This window comes from Alosa sapidissima, chromosome 21 (genome assembly GCF_018492685.1).
Source record: "Alosa sapidissima isolate fAloSap1 chromosome 21, fAloSap1.pri, whole genome shotgun sequence".
Classification (NCBI taxonomy): domain Eukaryota; kingdom Metazoa; phylum Chordata; class Actinopteri; order Clupeiformes; family Clupeidae; genus Alosa; species Alosa sapidissima.
Window position 1 is genome coordinate 14,761,045 of NC_055977.1, and position 12,955 is coordinate 14,773,999.

At 40.5% G+C, this 12,955-nt stretch overlaps 1 long non-coding RNA gene across 1 annotated transcript; it reads right to left on the reverse strand.

The window, feature by feature from the left end:
• Positions 1-2,319: 2,319 nt before the first annotated feature.
• On the reverse strand, positions 2,320-11,890 carry LOC121695256. The gene is made up of 3 exons (XR_006026053.1): positions 11,880-11,890; positions 11,200-11,201; positions 2,320-2,560 (listed from the first exon to the last, which is right to left on the reverse strand). It is a non-coding gene; the product is annotated as an uncharacterized LOC121695256 (long non-coding RNA).
• Positions 11,891-12,955: the final 1,065 nt, after the last annotated feature.

Here is a 12,955-nt window from a genome sequence, read left to right on the forward strand (position 1 = left end):
CTAATGATTTAAAAAAAAAAAAAATGCTTGATCAAGGACCCGGCCCAAGGATAGTGGCTGGAAATATCGGCCCGACCCGGCCTGCGGGTCGGGTCGGGTCAAATTTGACCTCGGGCAGAGAATCTAAACTCTACTCAGAAGCGGGCATCAGGTGTCTTAAAGTTGGATAACTTTGGATTCACCACTAAAAAGGCCAAAGAAATAGGCCTTTCATTTTCTCTTGTGTTTTTGTGTTTTAGTGTGTTAACTTATTTAGTAACTTTTATTTTTTTCTGTTACACCGTTGTGTTTATTGTTCAAACATTGTGGAAATAAATGCTTGCACTGACAACTTGTGCTGACGTTTTGTCATGTATAGCCCATTAACAAAAATGGTTAAGTCTTGCGATAAAATATTGGTTATATGTCCTAGCTTTGAACTAGTATAGGGGTATTGGACCAAATGGAGTTCGAATATTGAGTCAGTATGCGACCACGACACAAAGTGATTGCCTTACACCCATTATCACAGTGAGACATTATACATTATGAACACAAAGAGTTAGGCTACTTCAAAACTTTCATTGACACGTCATAATTACAGGTTTTTGTTTCATACTTTTTGGTATGAGGCAGGTGTGAAGACGCAATACAAATTTAATTGAGGACATCTGTACGCACAACTCTTTCTTACCATGACACTGCTGTGTTTAGAAAAATGTCTTTACTTTGTAAGCTTATTAGGCTACTTAGCTATAGGCTAAGCTATAAGCAAGTCTCTCAGCTATACCAACAGGTGTGCTGTGTGTATTCTGGTGGACATGGAGCGGTGCGATGGGCCAACTTATCAAACTTCCCAGCAGACAGGCGAAAGTACTCGTGGTGATTTTTCCTTCATTAGCTCTTCCTTCGTTCAGTGCTCGCACATCCCACGTTCTTCTTTTCTTCAGGCGTTTCAGGCTTCTTTGGTGGTTGTGTCCTACTTTCAGGCTCGACGTACCGCCCCCAGTTGGTGGGGCAGAGAATCACAGTTAATCCGTAGTGCGCAGGCGCTAACCTTAATGATTTAACGTGCATTCAGGACAGCAGAAGTTGGAGTATGCTTGACGTCCACGGCAAAAATGACGCATGTCTTGGACACGCGCAAATGTGACGCGGGACCGTACCAGAGCCTTAAGACTTTAAAGACTAAATAAAAAATAGGTGACAAAATTAACACTACAAGACTACAGGGGAAGCTCAGCCTCCTAAAATGTCACAGAAAACGTATTCAACTTCATGGTTAATTCGTTCAGCAATAAGATTTTGTCGGTCACCTATTTCGACTTCACGCCTCTAATACATTGCTGTGACCCATAGACGCTCGGCTTCACTGGACTTTCAGTGACACTACAGAGTGGGCTGATCTCAGAGCAGAAAAGCTAGATGTTTATTGAACAAACACCACTAAATCGTCATTTCCAGGGAAGCCCAGCGTCTCTGCGAGTGAATGGGGCAGTGGGATGGCCCTGACGCCGAGCTTCTGTATGATGATTGGAGAAACCGTCATAGTGGAGGAGAGGAAGAGTTTCAAATAGAGCTGCACAGTCCCGCCCACAGCCGATGCCGGATGTAAAAATTCATTGCAATTTCTCCATTGACAATTGCGTTATAAGCCATAAAATCTTAACTGCACGTTAGGGTGCATCAAAAAAACACAATTCTTGAATTTTGATATGGCTGGTTGCTAAAAGTGTATGCAAAATATTTTTCCAGTACATTATGATTTAGGGGTGCCACCGCACATCTGTTTTTGTTAGATAAAGTGGTTAACAGTGCTCAATGGTCGCCATGGAGATCTGAGGTAAACAATACTACAGCTCAAGAAAACTGAGGTGATCTTTCTGTTTGAGGTGATCTTGATCTGTGTTGGATGTGTTATTACATATTACTATCATATCTGTAGTTGTTTCCCCACCCCCTCTGCAAAGCTAATTGTGTGCCCACAGCTGAACCACAAGCGCAGTTGAATAGTGAACCAATTGCGACATTAAAAAGAAACAAACTTTAGCGATCATACATGATAAGATGTCAACGAGCAGCGACATACAGAGTAGGCCTAGTAGTTCTACTAATCTACTTAAAAATACTTGAACTATTTATTGCACAATGAAGAAAACTGATGCTCTGAATACTTATTCAGCTGTCTCTAAAAGTTTCTCTAATTGACGCATTCAGCGATTTTGATTACACCTGCTTTTAACAGGCGCAAGTTTTTCACCGCAAAACAGACATGTGCTGTTTTCATACATATGGCGGAATACCTAATCGATGCTATTAGCACTTGACGTCTCTTGTGTTTGCGCGATACTCCCACTTTCCCCTGACCCTCCTATGAATGCATATGCATGACACGGAAAAGCGCAAATAGCCATTTGCAGCTCCCACGACAGGCAGTCTACGCTTTTTCCTCAGTGCGGCCTGTTTGTACATACCTCGCCATGCTTTTACGTGCACTTTGCGAATGAAATATGCCTGATGTGGGCACAAAAACATACATCTGGCCCTGTCTCTCCTTTTTTCATCCGCTTTCTCTGGGTGTCTTACTTCTTTCCTTTGTATCCCTTATTCTCTCTCTCTATATATATATATTTATCTCTTTAGCTGTGGAGAACGTGTGTGTGTGTATGTCTGTGTGTGTGTGTCTTTGTGTGTTTCTGTGTGTGTGTGTGTATATGTCTGTGTGTGTGTGTCTTTGTGTGTGTGTGACTGTGTCTTTGTGTGTGTGTGTGTGTTTGTGTGTGAGTTGAACATGACCGCAACCAACAGCCAAACCTTTGCCGCTGCAAACCCAAGCTAATCCCTGAGAAGGACGGTTACTCTTGGGTGGCGGGTGGGGGAGACATATCTGGGGGGAGACACACTGGCTAGGTTCAGAGTTCAGGTTCCATTCCCTCTCTCTTTCTGCCTGGTGATGTTGCTCAGTGGAGCAGAGACTCTGGCACAGACTGAGCAGTTAAGTTCAGAGTTTAGTTAGTGTCAGCTCTTACCATTAGGCCCTGTTAGTCAGTGAGTTAGCCACTAAGAGGGTTTGTTCTTTTAAGTTTGTCAGTATCGCCCTTTGTGTTTAACAATAAAGTCAATTAAATTTTATATGTGTATCCGACATCCATCACTGCTGCACAGAATTCAGGGTAAGGCCACGTGAACATGTCCCATTGACCTCCATTCATTTTGTCTATAGGACAAATGAATGGAGAATCTTGAAAGTTGAATTCTGAGAAATGCCCAAGTTGCCCAAAGGGCAAACAAACAACTTTTACTTTGATAACCCTATAGAACTTGTTAATGTATAAAAGTTCACTGTACTCAACATTTCCAGGTCAACTTTTGGCAATTAGACTAAAAGTGATGTCATTAGACTGAGCAGTGATGACAGCATTACCTGTGTCAGGTAAGAAGCACTGCCGTTAACGTTAACCGCTTTCACACACACGATATAAAATACACGATGATAAATATAAAATTCAATATCAAAACAATATTATTTACACGATTACTCCTGAAATAACTGCTATTAACTGCACATTCACTATATAAAATCACTGTTTGGAGGAAAGGGTTTGCGTGCTGTCGCCGGTTGGAAATGGTTTAAATGGCATATAAACTCCCCCTAAAGTGAACTGGTAAAATGTAGCTGATCTCAGTGCAGACAAGATAGATGTTTATTGGACAAACGCCCCAAAATCGTAATTTCCAGGGAAGCCCGGCGTCTGTAGGAGTGAATGCGGCAGTGGGATGGCCCGGACGCGATTTTTTTTTTTGTAGGGTGGTAGGGGAAGAGTCCCGCCCTACTCGCCCTGTGATTCGCCAGCTGAGGCTAGAAGGCTACTACCTCATCCGTTTCTATGGAGATGGGTAGTAATCAAATCATCATTCTGGTCGTGGATGTTGAACAATTTTAACGCAACTGATAGTTGAAGTTGTCAACCAAAGACTGTAAAATAGGTGTTCTATATATATGTAGTACTGCTATCTAAACTTCGTGAGCCAGCATAGATATATATTAGGGCTGCCAAAATAACTGATTCATTTCGATTAATTAATTTGAGAAAAAATAACTGATTAAAAAAATGAGTGCAGATTAATCGATTCCGTATGACCTTTGACCCCGAGCCGTTCTAGTCAGTAAAAATTAGACTGTAAAATGAAGGAGAGAGAAGAAAACGTGCTCTGCAATGTCTGCAGCAAGGAATTTGCATATCACTGGAGTTCATCAACTCTATAGTCGCACATCAATGCAAAGAAATAAGTGTTGACATTGAGGGGAGTGTTAATTTATTTTCATTGTGTCCCCTAGGTTATATCTGTGGCCTGAAATGCCTTGTTTGTGAAAAAAAAAAAAAAACTTATTCCCGAAGCACTTTTGAATTTATTTCCTCAGCATATTAGGTCATATCATAGATTATTATGGCAATTATTTGAACACTGAAAATAATAATAAAAGAGTTTTTGAACTTTAATGTCGCTAATGCTGATTATTCAATGATTCATTTGAATTTAAATATTTAAAATGCTTTCACAGCAAAATTATATATGCAATTAATTTAGATTAATTAATCACAGAGTATGTAATTAATTAGATATTAGCCCTAATATATATCTATGGTGAGCCAGAATCTAACTGACAACTAGCATAGCAACCTGTAGCTAACAAGGATTGCATTGATAAGGTTAGGGTTGAAGTTGTCAACCAAAGACTGTCAACATGATGAATAAGTGTTACGGTATTTAAGGTTGTTTGGGGGGTTTCCCCCCAACTTATTTTTATAAATTCCCTACTGATAGGTAGCGCTAGCTATTAGCTAGTGGATCCTTCGTGAGCCAGAAGCATAGATATATATACTGACAGTTAGTATATATATCTATGAGCCAGAAGAACCAAACTGACAACTGGCATAGACCTCTCCAGAATAAGTCCCGCCTCCTAACTTCCGTATCCATCCAACTTCCTGGCGTCGATTGTCTATGGGAAATAACATAGCGTTTTGAAAGATCGTACCTGTCAAACTCTGTAGGTGACAAAGTAGAAAAAGCTGCTGGGCAGATTGGCCTACACACTTCTGCCATCTAGTTTCCACTGGATTTTTTGATTGTCTATGAAATATTAAGTTACTGAGTTTGTGACTTGCTTTTGTTTTAGTTGTTTAAGCTAGTTTGTAGCCAGTTAGCTTGCTATGTGTAGCCTGGCTACATTATGCTAAGTAGGCTACCGAATAGCCTATTTAAACTCCCCCCAAAGTGAACTGGTAAAATGTAGCCAAGCAGCCATGTCTCAGAACTCACTGTTTGGTCTAATCTGAGTTTTGGGATAATTGTTGTCCTCAAAGAACAATATAGCACCTTAATATTAATTTAATAATTGACCATTTTTATCAGAGCTTACCCTATTCCAAAGAGCAGCTACCTCCTTGCGTTCACGATTATGAATGTTTTATTTGGATTAAATGTGCATGCTGAGGAGAGGGCGAGCGCGGGGCAAGGAGAGGGGTTTAGGGTACTTCTATAGGCTACTAGGGCTGTAACGATACACCAACCTCACGATTCGGTTTGTATTATGATTTTTGTCCCACGAACCTCGATTTTTCTTATTTTTTGTTGGGGGGGGCTAGACATTTTAATAGCCTACGAACACCAGAGGATTAATTACAGTATAATATATCTGTATTATTTTATATCCCGATATAAAAAGATTTTACTGAATGTCTGATATTTATGACAGCACACACTTTATGCAGATTAGCCTATAGGCCTACCATTTTTATTACAACTCCACCTCTTTAATTCAGCTGTCTGGTTGAAGCCTGGAAATATTGTAAACAAAGTAGCATAGCTGCCTAGCTTATCACAGTCTGATTGGACTGTTCAGTTTCCCCATGTGTGTTTAGGTTTCAAGGTAATACTTGTTCTCCTTGGGACAGCTAAGCCCTTTTGGGAAACGTTGGTATTGAGATGATCAGTCAACTTGAATGCAAGAGTTTTAAACAAATATGTGCAGCATGCTAATGATACTAAGCGGATTTAATAGCAATTTAGCTAGTCGTCTTATGCGTCCTTGCTTTCACTATTGTGAGTGTGGTCATATAGGTTTAGTCAGATTTTGAAAGTTGATGGACACTTTGAAAGTTGATGGAACGCTTGACCCCACAGAGTGTGAAAATATATCGACTGCGCTTCGGTTTGTGAATGATTCATACGAAGTTACAGCGTCTACTGCATCGCTAGGGCTCAGAAAGGTGACGCACAGATATTAACTGTGAAAGTGTTGTGAATCAGAATCATTTCTGTACATTAGTCAATGTATGGGAAACACTGATGGAGCTTTGCTTATGTTTGGTTGTGGTTCATGCCATGTCTGCAGAGACCGCACTTTTGGAGTCTTTTGATGTGTGCAATTCCCTCTACATATTCTGTAGGAAGCCAACAGTTGCTATGCATTATAAAGGTGCGCATCTTTTACATTACATTACATTTGGCTGACACTTTTTTAGCCAAAGCGACTAACAACATGGTAAACAATCTTAAATGTCTTCTGGAGCAGAGATGGACAGGGCATCTTGCCACTGTCTCAGTCATTCTTAAGTCATTTAATGACACAATGACCACAAAGACACAACAACATGGAATACACTACTGGAATACATGCTGAAAGCGGAGCATCTGCAACAAACTTCCCAGAACCTCAGCAGGCAGATGGAGACTCTGGATCAATTTTCAACCCCAACCTCCTTGATTTCCCATCACCACCCACACCCAATCACGTCCCCACCCAATCAAACTCCCCAGGCCACACAAACCCCCCTAATCTCCCATCCCCATCCCCACCCCTTCATCCCACCACCCACTCAAACTCCACAGGATCCCCTGAATACCCATCACCATCCCCACCCAAGCACATGATGTTCCCTGCAAGAATGGAGAAACTGCTACCAGTAGCCATGCAGAGTTTTACTAGCCCAAGATCATTAGCACCAAAGAAGCGAAGGGCACCTCCACCCCCTCGCCCTCCCCCTCCCCGTTTAGAAGGATCTCTTAAGCAGCAGCAACCTCTTAGTTCATTTTCTCAGCCGGCATATAGCATGGAATGTGCAGTGGAAAATACAGATGGCAGCAGCAGGGGACAATTATATGATGACTGTATTGCATGATATTCTCAGGGTCCCTGCAATATAAATGGTACTGACAGTAGTTTTGAGAACATGCCGGGACCCAGTAAGCCCATGACATTCTCTATTCCTGTATTGACAAGAAATAGAACACAAATGCATCGAGCTTATAGGGTAAACCAGTCCAATCTCCTACCCGTACCACATCAACCTCAGATTTCCCCCATGGATCATATTTCCCCAACACTTAAACTAACAAAACTAGCACTCCTAAATATCAGATCTCTTTCAAACAAATCATTCTTAATTCATGATCTAATTTGCACACACAACCTTGATTTTTTACTTTTAACTGAGACATGGTTAGATCAAGCAAACAGTGCTGCTACTCTCATCGAATCAGCTCCCCCAAACTTCAGTTTTTTGAGTGCTACCAGAGCAAATAAAAGAGGTGGGGGGATAGCCACAATTTTCAAGACGTCTTTTCAGTGCAATCAGTCGTCATTCGGTGACTTTACTTCATTTGAATATCTGTGTGCATGCATTAAGTCTTCTCCTCAGATTTTATTACTGACAATTTACAGGCCTCCAAAACATTCAGCTAAAGTTTTTCTTGAAGAGCTAGGTGAACTGCTATCAGTTGTTTGCATAGAGTATGACTGTCTTATTATATCAGGGGATCTAAACTTGCATGTGGATAATCCTGAAAACAATTATGCCAAGGAATTCATTGCACTAATCGATACTTTCTCCCTAACACAGCATGTACAGGGGCCAACACACTCTCTCGGCCATACCCTCGACCTTGTTATCACAAAGGGTCTCGATGTCACTACAGCTGTTAAAGACCTGGCCTTATCTGATCATTTTTGCGTGTTCTTTGATGTGTCTATGTCCCCACACACTCAAAACACAGCTATGATGGTAAAAAGGAGAATCATAAATGATCAGACAAGTGCTCTCTTTGAGCAAGCACTTTCACTAAAGTCAAGTCAACTGTCAGACTCTGAAGACTTATTTGATCACTTTAATGCAAAAATGGCAAACATTATGGATGACATTGCTCCATTACAATTCAAGAAAGTTAAGGACAAACAGAAAGCACCATGGAGGCAAAATCCAGCAGTTAAACTTCTAAAAAGAGAGTGTAGGAAGACTGAAAGAAAATGGCGTAAATACAAACTTCAGATCCACTATGAAATCCATAAAGAGATGCTCCGCACATATAACTCTGAAATATGCAAAGCAAGACAGTCTTTCTTTTCTAACATTATCAATAGAAGTTCAAATAACACTCGTATTCTATTTTCAACTGTTGATAAGTTAACAAATCCCCCCTCACAATTAGCGCCTGAACTTCTCTCAACTAATAAATGCAATGAGTTTTCATCTTTTTTTAAAGGTAAAATTGACAAAATCAGACTCAACATATCTGCTCAATTACAAATTCAACAACCTGAACTTCCAGCAACAAACAGAGGGAAACTAAACTTGATGTCAGAGTTCAGCTTGATAGACTACGAAACACTTGAAAAAACGGTACAGAATCTCAGCCCTTCCACATGTGTCTTAGACACTCTGCCTACCAATTTCTTCAAAACTGTTTTTCACCTCATAGCGGCGGATGTCCTTCAAATTGTAAATGTATCATTGCTGTCTGGCACTTTTCCTAAGTCACTGAAAACAGCTGTTGTAAAGCCACTTCTCAAGAAGAATAACCTGGATGCCTCCATGCTAAACAATTACAGGCCCATATCCAATCTACCTTTTATTGGCAAAATTATTGAAAAAGTAGTCTTTAATCAATTAACCACCTTCCTAACATCAAATGGGTATTTTGATTACTTTCAGTCTGGTTTTCGGGCAAATCACAGCACTGAAACAGCTCTCATTAAAGTTTCCAATGACATACGCCTCAACACAGATTCAGGTAAAACATCAGTCCTAGTGCTACTGGACCTTAGTGCAGCATTTGACACTGTTGATCACAATATTTTACTACACAGACTAGAACACTGGGTTGGATTTACAGGCATAGTTATCAGCTGGCTAAAATCATATCTACAAGAAAGGAGCTTCTTTGTTGCCATCGGAAACTGTACCTCAACACCAACGTCCTTGACCTGTGGTGTTCCCCAGGGGTCGATCTTGGGGCCACTATTATTCAACCTCTATATGCTCCCACTTGGACAAATCATTCAAAATAATTTGATTTCATATCATAGCTATGCAGATGACACACAAATTTACTTAGCTCTATCACCAAACAACTATGGTCCTCTTGAATCTATGTGTCAGTGTATAGAACAAATCAACACCTGGATGTCTCAAAATTTTCTTCAGCTGAACAAAGAAAAAACTGAAGTAATTATATTTGGTAAAAATGAGGAAAGACTTAGGGTTGCCACTCTCCTTGACACAAAAGGGTTGAAGGCAAAGGATACTGTTAAAAAACCTTGGTGTATTAATTGACAGTGATCTAAATTTCAACAGCCACATGAAAGCGATAACTAAATCAGCTTTTTACCACCTCAAAAATATTGTCAAACTCAGAGGGCTGATGTCAAAACATGTCTTAGAAAAACTCATTCATGCATTTATCTCCAGCAGGGTTGATTACTGCAATGGACTGTTCACAGGCCTTCCTAAAAAGACTATTAAACAGCTTCAGGTGATACAAAATGCAGCAGCTAGGACTCTAACAAAAACTAAAAGAACTGACCACATTACTCCAATTCTTAAGTCCTTGCACTGGCTTCCAGTAAGTCACAGAATTGACTTTAAAGCACTATTGCTTGTTTATAAATCAGTAAATGGAGCAGGACCTAAATACTTGTCAGACATGCTTCAGCAGTACACACCTTCTCGTCCTCTCAGGTCCCAGGTGAAAAACCTGCTAGTAAAACCTACAGTTAGAACTAAACATGGTGAAGCAGCTTTTAGCTGCTATGCGGCTCAGCTGTGGAACCAACTTTCGGATGACATTAAAAAGGCCCCAACTGTAGCCAGTTTTAAATCTAGACTTAAGACCAAACTGTTCTCAGACGCTTTCTGCTAACTGTGCCGAGTTACAAATTCTGAATCTGCCTCGAGAATTATTCTACTTTGTCTTTTATTACTTTTTTTACTACTTTTGCCTTTGTTTTTGCTTACTAATTATTCTTTATTTTTAAATGATTTTACCTTGTGTTTTATGTTTTCTTTTTATTATGATCTTTACCTTTTAACTATTCTTTGACTATATTGCCCTTCTATGCTTTTATTTGTTATTATCGTTTGGTTTTGTTTATGTAAAGCACATTGAATGACCTCTGTGTATGAAATGTGCTATATAAATAAACTTGACTTGACTTGACTTGACTTGACTTGACTAATGACATAAATGGATGGTAATGACACTGCGCTGGACTATGGGGCAGAGGCAAGAATGGAAGCTACAGGCCTACTGTGCAAGGTATCTGAGCCAAGTTTCATGTTCCTTGCCAACTTAACCCACAGGGTCCTTTTCTCTATTTTTTATTATATTTTTTATATTAAGTATATTTTTTGGGGCTTTTTACACCTTTAATGACAATAGGATTGTAGATCCTATCCACCACAGAGCTGAATCGACCCCTCAGCCTCCCCCTCCGCCTCCCGTTAATAGAGACAACCTGCCCTGCTGTCGTTAGTTTGAGCTGACTTAGCAAAGTACTTGCTGACTTAGCAAAGTAGCAGGTAGTGGTAAAGTAGATTGTGAACAATCATGGTTATAACATGCATTGTGAAGGGTTGTGATAACAAGCAGAAGTATTATAGTGATTTCATGTTTCATAGAATTCTGCTTTGCTGCAAACGGTGGATAGGATCTACAATTAGGTGTTAATTAATATTACTACGCTAGGTCGAAGTACTCCCAAGTGCTATTGCGCCACACATTGTAGTTCTCCTGTTTATTCGCTTGGAAAATCGCCACGTTTCATGTTGTGTGACCTTAGACATTTTTATCAACTACTCATGAAACTGTACGGGAGCAACTAAAGTAGAGAAAACGTGGATGTTTTTGATACTGCTATCTTCCTCCCTCTATGGCTACGTCTGAGCCTGCTAGCATAGCAACATCCTAACACATTCGCGCGGCGCACCAGAGCTTTAGAGTGCACATACCGACACAGGAGAAGTATGACTCAACTCGTGAAAGTTAAGGTAAGAACATATATAAATATAGCTGCAAGCAGCAATGAGGGGGCCAAGCAGTAGTATAGGCCGGAGTAGCCACGGCGACAAGATAGAACTCAGCAGACAGTCGCGATCAACACTTTCAACAAGTGTCACATCAAACATAACTGATTTTGTAGGGCTGAAACAGGGCTGAGTATTGCCACCGCCTCCGCCAGCCAGCCCCCCCACCTAATCACCCCTGTCCGTCCCACCCCGTCCCGCCCCGCCCTACCACGCACGCATTAGAATTAACTGGATGGAATATGTTGTCATCTGTTTCACATCCAAAAATAAAAGATTGATAAAACACATCGCAACTACAGATCAAAATGCAATATTGCTAATTGCAGCACCCCCTACAGGTCAAAGGTCAACTACTTTCGAAGTGTTATCATTTTTAATAACCCACGTTTCACAATATACTGTGCAAATAAAGGCCTAGACTCGCGATCAACTAATGTTGTTGCGCTGCATTGCCTCTAAGTGTCGCCAACTGACGATACACATTGGAAATGTGCGCAGGCCTACGCCAGACATGAAGTTTGCGTGGAGGACCTCACATTCTCACGTTCAAGTCAGCCTTCGTACATCCGCACGTGAGCGTGAGAAGTGACGTACGCAGCATTTTTGTGCGTATGCAAGCTTTGTACATGAGGCCCCTGGTCTGTTTTATTTCACGTGAATATTGCAAAGTACCACACACACACATGCTTTCATCATGTGATCACATGTGTTGCATGCATGCACCTGATTACGCAAATGAAGTCGCGCTGACAACGTGTTACAATTGTCACGAGGATAACAGGACACGCAAATATCTCTGCTCTTACCTCAGACGGATGTTCAATGTCCACATCAGAGTCGTCATTAGATGTAAAAATAACCCTGATCTCTTCATCAGTAAGCTGACGCCTTTTCAAATGTGCCATGACTAATATTATCGATGAAATTGTATAGCGTCTGTAAATACTACGAATGTTTTCTGAATGAATGAACTTCGAGATGCCGGTCGCTGTAATGTTTTGCATTGACGGACTTGATGGATGCACTGCTATTGCGCAAATAAAGCTGTGATTATAATGGGACAAGATAAAGATGTATGCGCATTTCTTGTGCGAGTTTTAATGTCATGAATGTAGCAAACTAGGTTTCCTGAGCCGTGCGTTACTGAAAGCTTCATAGCTCGTGAATGAACAATGTTTGTTTCCAGCATTCCGTACATTTCGCGGTCATTTTGATTTTCATCTTTTCAGTGGCCATGAGATTTGACTAAACACTGAATAACATCATCATTTAATTTAGAAAAATCACTCATTTTGCTTGTTTTATTGTGCTTGGTGTAATGACTGACATTCAGAAATATGGCAATAAATGGCAGTGAAGCTAGAAACATTTGTAGCCTCCTGTAAATAAACGTCTTCCCAATACTTGCCACTTCCGTGAATTTTGTCATGTACAGTATAGCCCGACCACACAATCATAATATAAACTAGATCTGCAAAATGTGGACATAACAAAATGGTAGTGGCAAAGTGATTTGCGAGAGACCATTTTTGACTTTGAGAATGTACAATGTCAGCCCATGTTAGCCAACCAGTGGTAGCCCATTGTTAAGCAGCAATTAGAATACT